This window comes from Teleopsis dalmanni, chromosome 1 (assembly GCF_002237135.1).
Source record: "Teleopsis dalmanni isolate 2A chromosome 1, ASM223713v2, whole genome shotgun sequence".
Taxonomy (NCBI): Eukaryota; Metazoa; Arthropoda; class Insecta; order Diptera; family Diopsidae; genus Teleopsis; species Teleopsis dalmanni.
Genome location: NC_051846.1, coordinates 18,895,403 through 18,907,356, shown reverse-complemented (window position 1 = coordinate 18,907,356; position 11,954 = coordinate 18,895,403).

Sequence of the window (11,954 nt, the reverse complement as noted above, 5' to 3'; positions counted from 1 at the left end):
AAGATCGCGTAAACACTGCAAGGCTTATTGCGGTTCTTACCGGTCATTGGTGGTTAGGAACTCACGCAGAGAAACTGCGTATTCCCCATAACTCTCACTGCAGAAGTTGTGGAAACCCGCGGGAGAAAGAAACAATAATACATTTTCTCTGTGAATGCCCAGCTCTAGCATCCAGAAGATATAGGTTCTTAGGAAAATATTTTTGTGATAGTCTATCAGACTGCTCAATGGTAAGGATGAAAGACCTGTTAAATTACCTAAATTCGGTGGGATGGATTTAGTCTCTACTCTTCTATACTAGGGTTCTTGCGAGGAATGTGGTAACAAAACGGCGAAAAATCGCTAATTGAGGTACATTTGAAGTTATCTTATGACCTGCCACTGCAACCAACCAACCAACCAACACACATTTTAATGGGTCTAAACTTACAAAATTTTTAGAATGGTATGGAATTCAACCATCCAATAATATATATCTTAATACTCAGGACATCACATTACTAGAGTGTCCATTAGATTCTTCCGAGCAAAGGATACAATATATTTTTATAAACATACTTTTTCTTCTCAGAGAGTGTGATTCCAACACACAAGTGCCATAAGCCAAACCATACCGTGAATTTCTTACAAAAAATATCTGATTTATCATCACTCGATTTTTTTTATGCAATTTCAAAAAAGATCGTGTTTATACGAATACTTCTCCAATTATATGCTTTCATTGAGTATCCGTTAAATTCTTGTCGAGCTATTACCAGCTATGGTGCCCTTGGACCCAATGGATATAGTACAAATATTTCATACCTTAATTATCATTATTGCACATTCTATAGTGCTTGAGATATTCAAAAAATTAAATTTTTCTAATTCTAATTTTGGAAAAGTTCCGATGGGTCGACAACCCCGATATATGTATACCTAACACCTCTACAAAAAAAAAAACGATAGCAACTAGTTTTAAATCGGCCACTGTGTAGCGCGCAGAACCGAAAAGTGTTTTTAAGTCTTTTACTTAGTAAAGGTTTGTGAAACTTATGCATACATATATATATATAAAATACGGTAAATATAAGAAAACTAACAAATGTTTAAAACAACACATATAGATGTATAGAGGTTAATACTTTTTAATGCATTGAGCCAAACAAGGGAGCTGCTCAATAGACAATCTTGGTTCTATCATTCTTGAGCTTGAAACAAACGAATACATAATAGTGATTAACTTCAGTGATTAATTTGTGTTTAAAGTAAATAACTTATTTATTATACATAATTTTTTCTGTGTCTTTCTTTTTTATGTTCAATGCATACGTTATCCATTCCTTGTTTCTCTTTCTTTTAAAATTCTCATATTTTTAATCATGCTTGTTAAAGGAATATGATGGAATACAAACTTTTATAAGGTAAGCATACATGTGACGATTTCAACTTCAAACAACGGGTGGAGAATAGCTTAAAAACACGCAGCTTAAACAATTGTTGGTTGCAAACAAAGACATACCATGGCAAAACTTGTTCTTTTGGCTACCACAAAGGTTATTCTTGTACGCATACACAAACAGTCGGTGTGCATGCATACACATATTTAATTTTTGTTTATTGTGTATTATTTGTGTTTTGTTGTGTTGTGTTGTGTTGTGTTGTCTTATGTTTGTTATTTTGTTGTGTTGTTTGGAATTCTGTTATGCCCTCTTCCTGACTGGTTGACTGTGTAACGAGGCCGCTCTTGGCTTAAATTTTCAGTGAATGCGTGTATTCATGGTTGCTTGGTAAAACAGTTTAGACATTTTTCTTTTCGTTGTTGCCATTTTGCCTGGTTCTTGTTATAAAGTTTTGATATTGTTTCTCTCATTTGCTGCAAAACAAGTTTGAATATTTTCTGTTTCATTTATATATATATATTTTTTTTATGCAATCATTTTTATATTGAAAACAAAATCACTTGCGGCTTCATTAAATGTGGAAATTGAAATTATGTGCTTATAAACATACACATGTATGTACTTGCAGCGCAGTTCATTAAAAAAAAATATTTAATGTAAATTTATTGTTACAAAAATATCATATTTTTCGTAATTCCATTTAAATATAATATAATTTTATTGATTATATGGGTATGCTTAGTAAAAAAACATGTTTTAATTTATGGGTGAAATGTGCATATTTAACTATTATACTGGATTCAAACGATAGTTTTGTTTGTAGTTTTAGCTGTCAATTGTTGTTGTTTTCAATTCAAAATGAAAATTTTTAAAAGTTTAAATTACAAACAAAACTGATTGCACAGTGCCTACTTGAATATATTTAACTCTTTGCTGAAGCAAATAAATTTATTTTTGAAAATGTTGTATACACAATTATAGTCAATAAATAAATTACATACATACATGACGCATGTCTGCAACTTTCGTTAGAAACACAGAATCTGTTTATTACAAAGCTTTGATTTGACAAAAATGTAAGAAAATGCCGCATTGCTGACCGACAAACTGGAGAATAATTACACAATAATTGTACAATACTATGCAGTACTACTGGATAAATTAAAAGTCGTAATAGCCAAGAATTTGCGCAGTATTGTTTTTTTATTGTACTAGTTTACATTATATCATATGCCATGGCTACTCCTTATTCATAAGATTTGGCTCCTACTAAGTATTTTAGAGATCGCGATGCAATGAAAATTAAGAGGAGATAAAAAGATAAATATTTATATATGGCGAGAGACTTGTCAAACACTGTTTTACTTATAATCTATACTTTCTGTTTTGTTCACCAATTTTAATTACTTTAAAATGTAAAAGGTATTTAATTGACCACAAAACTGCAGAATAAAGACACCCTTTTCTAATTTTACAGTTCAAACAGAATTTATATCATAACTTAAGCCTACATATATAAGACATTTTCAAAAAATAACAAAAAAGTAATAACCTATGCAACCTATCAAAAATGCATACATTTAATCTCATTCTTTAAGTTCATAAAAATATCGCACAAAACTCTAGAATAATACAAATACCGTATCAGAATTATAGCAACACAAATGTTTTCTTTTTGCCTAGCTGATATATGTATGTGTATATTTGCTTTCCGGCGCGATTGCAGTAACACCAATTTTAATCATCACAGCACAGCATAGCAAACCAACAGTTTCGATTTCGTTTTTAACCAGAATGAAGCTTAAGTGCCATGTGTACGACAAACAAAAGTATTTTTGCAGCAGAAAATCCTGAAAGCATTGCAGACGAAAACTGCAATAAAGGTAGCGATAAAAAAATGTCTACACGGACTCTAGAACACGGACGCAGAAAATATGTAAAAATGCAATGTATCGAGGATCAACAGCGCTGGTATGTGATCGTAATCAGTGAGGCATGTTCGATACATCATAAAAACCAAATGAAAAATAAATTACATGAAATTGTACTGCATTTTGTAGCAGGGCCTCTCTCGAAAAATAAAAATCACGTTCTACAAGTCTCGAGAGAAAAATTCTTCGGATGCGTCAGTGACGATTATCAAATTCGATGGAACGATAAGCTATACCGCGGAACTGACATACATAGTTAACCGTATAAAAATTCAGCTGCTTCGCTGGCTTGGTCATCTCGCGGTAGAGGACGTCCGCATCTTCGGTGGAAGGACTAGGTGGGGCGTTCGGTACTACCAATTGGCGAAACCAATAACCTAATCAGGGTGGCTGACGGAGGCTACTCTTCGCGGCCAAGGAGAACTCACGTCTGTAATGGCTAAGTAAATAAGTTTGTACCAGGCCACTGGTTTGAAATATTATTAATTGGAAAGTTAGTTTTTAATTATGAATATAGTATTCCAAACTAATTTACTTATTAACCGTATAAATTTAAAAATTTTAACATATCCAATTCATCTTATTCACTTCAAATGTATCTCTTTCATCTGCGAATTATAACATGTCGTAATTTGTTTTTCATGGATCTTAATTGAATGTAGTAACTTATACGCTTATATGCTATTTAACTTAAAATGAAAAATAATAAACTCTGATCTTACAGTTTTGTCTGGTTTATGGTTAGCAGTTTTCTGCAACTTATATAGGTATAATCTGGTAAAAATTGTAAAAGGTATAATAAATTTATTTTCTATTCAATTATATTATTAAAAATAGATTACTCTTGTGGTTTTCAATTTGCCCAATTTGAACAATTTTTAGAAAAAATGGAAAAAGATATAATATTACAGAAGTATTTAGACATTTTGTAACTCTTTTTGTATATAGTTGGAAAAATATGTCAGTAAGTAAATAAGTAAGTAAGTAAGTCTTCAAATTTTCCATATATATAAATTAATGTGAATAGTGAAATTTGGACGGTAAATTATATCTTTCGTATTTCATTAGTACATCAAAAAGTAAAAAATTAAATAAATAATTGCAATATATGTATAGTGTAATATTGAATAAAAAAAAATATTTTAAATACAAACTTGGTTAGAGAAGGACACATATAAACGAGCAATAATTTCGCTACTGTCTGCCGTTATAAGTTTTATTGCACTTTTATATTATAAAAATAAATAAATATTTCGAATGTTTAATTTTTACGAAATTTTCGTAGCCAAAATGTAGTAAGACAATCTAAGGTTGAGGCGAGGATGCCAACTATAAAATAATTTATTTAATTAACATGAAAATCTGCAGTAAGATGTACCCGTCGTCACATCTAGAATATTTCATTGTTTCGATTATAAACATTCATAACAAAAAATTATGATTTACTGGATGAATTAGGAATTAAAGTGCCTCACAAACTCTTCATATTGGTCTTTAATTTGAATCTTTCGTCTTCGTTCACTTTTAGCTGTGATATCATTTGGCAAATCGTTCGCTCTTCGCCATTCTTTCTCCTTGTAAGTCTATTAGCTAATATCCCTCCCTTTACACTTCTTTAACACATTCAACATTTGTTTTTCAATGTAATATGTTGTTTTTATTGCTGTTATATATACATTTTGATGAAATCAAAAGAAAATGTTTTCAAAATTAAATGGACGATATATTGACGAAAATAATAATAAATTTCCACATATTTCACTGCTTTGCATGAAACCCTATTATATCGTATAAATAAAGATTTAGAAAGATCAGCAGTCTTCCAAATATACAATAAATTAAGTCAACACATTCATTTTTTATTTTGAATAAAACCAGAAACTGGTGGGCTGTAAATGTTCACAAACATTTGCATATAACAAATGAAATTAAAAAAAAACAAACAATTAAAAAAACAAAATTATTTTGTAATGAAAAACAAATTCGATAATGAAACAAAGATCAGACGAAAAATAATGTTTTTATACAAAAAATTTAAGTTTCTATTTTGTCTATTATATAAATAGGATTAGATAAATCAGTTATGTAGAATAAGTATATTGAGTTTTTTTTGTTTAATTATGGCAGTTAAAAACCAGGTTGCAGTCTAAACAAATGCTCTGACACTGAAATTACACATACTCAACTTCTTACTTTTTGTTTTGTAAGGTACCAACTTTTTACGGTGTTATGCGATTCCTCTTTCTTCGAATTTATTTGACGTAACCATGGTGAAATTTTATATCAGCTGTTGCAATTATTTTGCATTCCTTTGTATGCAAGCCGTTTTATGTTCGGACTGAAGTAGAGTTGTTTGTGTTTTAGTATTATATATTAGGTCTGTTCCACGAGCTACTGGCCGAAACTGACTCATTTCAAATGAATCATTTGACAGTGTTTACATTCGTTGTAATGCATTTGTTCTCATTTCAAACAGATCATTTTTCAACTTCTCTGTTGATTTGATTTTTGGCCTGTGCCAAAAAAATGTTTGATGAAGGTTAAATATACCTTTACCCTACAATATAAACTGAAAACTTATTTTTAACTTCAATTAATTTTTTTTTTGGGAAGTACAAGTTTTTAAAAGAGGTGCATCGTTTTCAAAGAAATGCAACCACCAAACATTTGTTTACTTTTTTTTGTAAATATGTCAAAAACAGCTTTCTCAAACTGTCATTTTCTTGTAAACAATGCACCTCTTTTTAGAACTTCTACTTCCCAAAAAGTATGTCATCGAAGTTAAAAATATGTTTTAAATTTATTAGGTGTACCGGTATGAAGTGAGCGTAAAGATACAAATGTTCCGACAGGGAACATTTGTTGTGAACGAGCAATTTTTTTTTTGTTTGTTTGCTATGACATGTGTGAAATATATTTAGTATACATCAAGTCACGGCAAGGTAATTCTGCTCCATGACAATGCACCTGCACACAAAGCAAATCGGGTTAAGGATGCAATCAAAACACTTGGCTGGGAGCTGCTACCTCACCCGCCATATTCACCAGACTTGGCTCCTTCCGACTACCATTTCTTTTCATCGATGGGATTGGCTGAGCAGCACTTTGATTCCTACGAGGAGGTCGAAAATTGGGTGTCTGGTTGGTTTGCTTTAAAAGACGAACAATTTTTTTGGCGTGGTATCCACAAATTGCCAGAAAGGTAGTCAAAATGTGTAGAAAGCAATGGCCAATACTTTGAATAAAATGTTTTTTACTTTCCTATTAATAATTAGTGTTTTATTTTCACCAAAAAACGCTCATTTCATACCGGTACACCTGGTATGTTGTAAGGTTTGAAGGCATATTTAACCTTCATGCAACATTTTTTTGGCACAGGTCAAATATCAAATCAACAGGCAAGTTGAAAAATCAGCTGTTCAAAATGAGAACAAACGTATTATAACGAATGTAAACATTTTCAAATGGCTCATTCAAAATGAGCCATTTTCGGCCAATGTAAACGCCATATAACACTGTGTATACACAAATGCGTTCCACAATTGTGCAATAACTAATCACCTTTTAGTTTTATTAAGCTTCGCGTTTTTCACGCTCTTTAAGTCTGTGTCTACTAAATCATTTCGTAGAGTTTAAGCAGAAAAAGTTTTAATGGAGACAACAGATACAAAAAAAAATTTTTTTTTTTTAAATTTCGGCAATTGAAGTCATAAATCAAAATATCTCGCTATCGCTTACTAGCGGACACAATTCGAATCTAAGAACGATTTAATGTCAAGTTCTACTTTAAGGAGAAGGGATTAGTGGAAAAAGTGGTTTTTGTATTAATGAAGCCATAGATAGGCACGTCTATGTGCTATAGCACACATGGCCTTATAGTACAGTGATCAACAAAGTAAAAGGACATTATTTTTTTGGTTTTGAAAACAATTCATTATGACCAAAATCTGGGCACATCAAAAAATCAACAACAAGAAAATGTTTATATTTGCGAAAAGTATGCCATATCTACTTCCATTTACGTTTTTTAACTTCAGTACTCGCACATACTTGATCTGTTCCTTCCCAAAGTTCTTCGTTTAATATGCGAATTGGCTAACATATTATAAAAATCTGTCGCAAGCACTTGTTTATAAAGACATATTTTCTGATAAGTTAACTTTGAGCATTTTCAGGTTTCAGAGCTATAATACAATTTTGAGTTTACGTTAGAGTTGAATATCCTTATCTTAGTTTTTTTGTGTAATCTGACCTGACCGCCCTACGTTTTGCAGCACGTTTCCCCATATGAAGGATACCGCATCTGTAATGTGCGTACATTGCCTTAGGTATCTGTAACATTTTAAATGTCATACCTCTCCTTCTTAGTAACCGCCAAATAAAATCGCGTACCATGCTGTCAAAAGCTTTTTAAAGCCAGTAAATGAAGCGTACGAAGGCTTCTAAACTCATTTTACTGCTCGAAAATTATTTGTACTGCGTTAATGAGATCAAAACATGAGCGGGAAACTTTAAGACCGAATTGATTTTCGCGCAGGTTTGATTCGATACCATTATATATACGTTTGAGAATAATAGTTGTGAAGATTTTACTTGAGTTAGGTAAAAGCATAATACTTCTATAGTTATCGCATTTACTTAAGTCACCTTTTTTGGTATTTTGACGAGTAATTTAGTCATCTCTCATTTCAGTCATCTTGAAAATCTTCATTTTTCCACATTTGGTCAAAAACGGGCAGCCACATATCTGCAGACGTACCGGGGTCGTTTTTAAGAAATTCCACACACGTGTTATCAATACCGAGTAAGTACACTATTTTTTAGATCCTTAATTGCAGCAATAACTTCAGTTTTGAATTGCAGTGACGTATCAATACTGTTGAGATAGTTGGGCAGATCAGCAAAGCTCATTTCATCCTCATCATTAGAGTTTGTCGGATTGTTTAGTACTTCTCTAAAGTGTGTTCCATCTATTCTCTTTCATTTCATTTGTCAACAACGTGATTTGTTTATTTCTGCCTGGCTTTCTGCTGTTAATTTCTCTGCCCGACAGAGTGCGAGTAATCTCATACAGACTTTTTGTGTCGCTTATAGGTGCAGCGTTTTCTGCTTTTTGGACGAGCTCGTCTACCCATACTCGCTTGTCTCTTCTAGTAGACTTTTTTATGCACTTGCTCAAGCGGCTGTATTCTGCTTTTAATTCTTGCTGCATCACCTTCGATAAGTTTTCTCGCAGTAGCTGAGCTTTTTTCTCTTTTCTCTGCTGGATTAAGTTCTAGGTGTCCTGTGACAGCCCTGATCTTACGTTCCTTGTTGATCAACCCAAGAATCTACTTTCCGTTTTTCTTAGATTCTTGTTATATAATTTACAGCTCTATTAACGTTGCTTAACTGTTCTACGTTTTTGTTTATGCGGGAGAATTTCGAAATAATTGTTTTTTTATAAAGTGCAGCATTCTGCATTCGCCACTCTAACAAAAGCAGGGACCGTAACAGTTATCATAAAAAAAATAAAAATCATCTTATAACTGTTATCATATGCATTTTAAAATAAAACTCAAAAAATAATAATTAAATTTGATTTTTATTATATTCATCAAAAATAATAATTATTATATGCCTTTTATTTTTTTCGCGCAGAAATAACTCTTAAAATTTGCTTCTTATTTTAAAACGCACAAATAACTGGTATACTTGCGTTATATAATATAAAAAGCAAGAGTATCGCGCGAATTCTGCGCGATATTTTTAAAATGAAAATATAAAATGCAATTTTCATACAAGGTAGTTGTTTTTGCAATTCCATAGAAAATGTTTGAAATGGTTGGTGCAGGTAAAGATTTGGTTCAGTTTTTTGTTTTTGTATTTTGCATACAAATTTGTTCTCCTACAAAATACAAAGATAAATACAAAATATAAATGCAAAATACAAAAACAAAAAACTGAACTAAATCTTTACCTGCACCAACCTTTTAAAACATTTTCTATGGAATTGCAAAAACAACTACCTTGTATGAAAATTGCATTTTGTATTTTCATTTTAAAAATATCGCGCAGAATTTGCGCGATACTCTTGCTTTTTATATTATATAACGCAAGTGTACCAGTTATTTGTGCGTTTTAAAATAAGAAGCAAATTTTAAGAGTTATTTCTGCGCGAAAAAAATAAAAGGCATATAATAATTATTATTTTTGATGAATATAATAAAAATCAAATTTAATTATTATTTTTTGAGTTTTATTTTAAAAAGCTCATATATAAAAAGCATGCATAATATTAAGGATAAAAGTTATTAGAATAATAACTATTTACTTAAATAAGAGTTTAGACAACTTTTTGTTGCTGCTTTTTTTCATAAAAAATTTTAAAATAACTGTTATTTTCGGTCCCTGAACAAAAGTTAAGACGTATGTTAATGTATGCATATTGAATTTAATTAATGGTTTTATTTAATTTTTGGTAAAATTCTGAAAATTAAAATCACTTAAGATGGAATATATAGACAATTAGAGATTGGGTGGTTACAAAAAATAACAAGAGCTAAAAACTTTAATCATTTTCACTTCTCTTCCAATATTCGAATTCTGTTAGTATACCTATATCGAATTATAAAGTTCTAAAAAATTATCTAATTTTGCAAGATCATTTGAAATTTAATTGGCAAAAGAGTATAAAGATAGAAAAAATGGTACGACAAGCCATGTATATGACCTCAGGTACACTTCCTTGGTAAGCAGTCAATTTATTTCCTTGGTAAGAAGTCAATAGAATAGAAAAAAAAACAATTAGTATTGAAGAATTATAATATAAATGAATTTGGAAAAAGGTGATGGCATTCATTTAGAATGTTAACTTAACTAATTGAATGTATGCAATTAATTGATTTTACTATTTCCTATACAAATTAGAAGCATCTGGATAAGAAAATATTAACATTCATGAAAAAATTAATTTACGGAACGAAAAAAACCCTTAAACTTTAAGACTTCTAAAAACGCTTTAGTGAGAGCAGATTAATCACAATCGACGATTCTGATTAAATATGTTTTAAGTTCGTTTTATTAAGATTCAACTGGTTATTTGTTCTTAATTTATACATTTTCTTACAAATATGTAAATTTATACATTCTATATTTATACAAAAACAAAAAGTATTTTTTTGCTATCAGAACCGAAATACATACTTTTTTCTAAGAAAAAACTTAGAGAATATCCACTCACTGATCTGCAAGCCAAGTTAATCACTTAGTAGTTTCGCTTTGCTTATTGAATTGTGTAATTTCAATCATTAATAAATGAGCAAATAAATAAAAATAGCGAAATGGCTAAGTATGTGCATTTGTGTATCTACAATTTAAAAAAAAAAACAATGTATTTTGTACCTTTTTTAAACACATTCAATGCCATTGATCAAATCGAATTCATCATGTTCGCGCTCTCAAAGTTTTCGGAGATAAACCCAAAGAACTTTTTTGTTAAATAAATATCGTTTTACTGTGTTCTTTTCTTGTTTTCTCAGCAAAACGTTTCACTTTTTTATACTTTTTAAATTAACTGCCAATTCTTGGAAACAATTGGGGAAAACTTGTTGATATGGAATTAGTACGTAAAATATAACTTTGTCGAAATCATTAAAAAAATTGTATAAAACTTTTTCACATTTAACATAAGTATTATTTATAAAATAACTTTAAGTATAGTTATAAACATTTTATTTAGTTTTTGTAAAAACTAACGGAATTAAAAGTTTTTTAAGTTTCCAAACGTAAAGACTAAAAAGCGCGAGTCTTCACTTTCGTTCTGGGAAGCAACAATTCGTTTTCTTGTTGGAATATTTTCGGATATTTTATTCTTTTGGTTGCAAGAATTCTTTTTCGAATTTTGTTTTAAAACAAGTTTGACCACCTTTAATTTCCTATTATAAATAATTTTCTAGTAGAGCACATACGGTCACACACAAGCAAACTCGGAAAATGAGGAAAATTCTTAAAAATATTTTCGTACAAGCACACAGAAATAGCAACAAAAAACCTCCCGCTTCAACAACTGTCAGATGGCAACTAATAAACCGGCTGCAACAAAGCATATCAAGTCTTCGAGTTTGAAACTGATTCATTTAAAAAGTTTATAGGAAAAAAATGTAGAGTGTAGAGTAGTATCTAAGAGATGTTCGATGTCGCATGTCGCATGTTCGTGTTGCTTGCTTTATAAATTGAACCTGAATTCTGCTTATATGATAAGCAACTATTCCAGCATATTTCGTATCATCAATAATTTGACAATTGAAGTTCTGTTGTTTTTGCAATGTGCTAATTATCTGTTTATATTTTTCTTTAATTGTAATTTAAGAAATTTAAAATTTAATAAAATACAATACTTTAAACGAAAATATCTACCAAAATTAGTTTATTAATTTTTTATTTAAATAAAATGTTAAAATATACCTTCAAGAAATGGATTTTTTAAATTAAAATGTGAAAAAATGTTTTCTTCTCTTAAAACCATTTTCGTACTTTGTAATTCACAATTCATCATGAGATGGGTAAGTGATTAGTAATATAATAACTGTAACAAGCGACAAATTTTAAATAATGGTACTATATTAAACTGTGTTTTCTTGAAATTGTTTTTTATTTCTAT